Source organism: Bison bison, unplaced genomic scaffold, assembly GCF_000754665.1.
Source record: "Bison bison bison isolate TAMUID 2011002044 unplaced genomic scaffold, Bison_UMD1.0 scf7180017864185, whole genome shotgun sequence".
NCBI lineage: Eukaryota > Metazoa > Chordata > Mammalia > Artiodactyla > Bovidae > Bison > Bison bison.
Genome location: NW_011494757.1, coordinates 480044 through 480877, shown reverse-complemented (window position 1 = coordinate 480877; position 834 = coordinate 480044). Strand labels below are relative to the sequence as shown.

At 43.8% G+C, this 834-nt stretch overlaps 1 protein-coding gene across 3 annotated transcripts in view; it reads right to left on the bottom strand.

Moving 5' to 3' along the window:
• Nucleotides 1-834, bottom strand: part of STX3 (syntaxin 3) — a 47239-nt gene that overhangs the window by 33032 nt on the left and 13373 nt on the right. The gene's annotated exons all lie outside the window — the stretch shown is intronic.

Sequence of the window (834 nt, the reverse complement as noted above, 5' to 3'; positions counted from 1 at the left end):
TTCTCAGCCATTAAAAAGAATTCATTTGAATCAGTTGTAATGAGATGGATGAAACTGGAACCTATTATACAGAGTGAAGTAAGCCAGAAAGAAAAACACCAATACAGTATACTAACGCATATATATGGAATTTAGAAAGATGCTAACAATAACCCTGTGCACGAGACAGCAAAAGAGACAGTGATGTATAGATCAATCTTATGGACTCTGTGGGAGAGGGAGAGGATGGGGAGATTTGGGAGAATGGCACTGAGACATGTATAATATCATGTATGAAACGAGTCGCCAGTCCAGGTTCAATGCACGGTACTGGATGCTTGGGGCTGGTGCACTGGGACGACCCAGAGGGAGGGTATGGGGAGGGAGGAGGGAGGAGGGTACAGGATGGGGAACACATGTATACTTGTGGCAGATTCATTTCGATATTTGGCAAAACTAATACAATATTGTAAAGTTTAAAAATAAAATAAAAAAAAAAAAAAGACATAAACTGGCGGTTTCTTGGTTTGTGAGTTGTTACCAGAATTAAGTCAAAGAGATTGAATTTTGGTAACAACAATTCAGATCTATCCCAATTACAGGCCTAAAAATGCCATGAAACGCTTTTTCTTCCCTTACGTTCATGGCTGGGTCCCCTGGCGTGGTTCCCTATTTAAACTCTCTTGTAGGCAAGAAAGGATACCATGAAAACGTCATCACCAGCGTGGCTTTAACAGCGTCTCTTTGATGTGCATGGTTTACCTCCTGCTGGGTTTCTCAGTGAGAGTAGAAGCCCACGTCCTCCCCAGTAACGGGGACTCTCCTCGCAGCCTCTCGGCCTGACCCCCCCCCCCC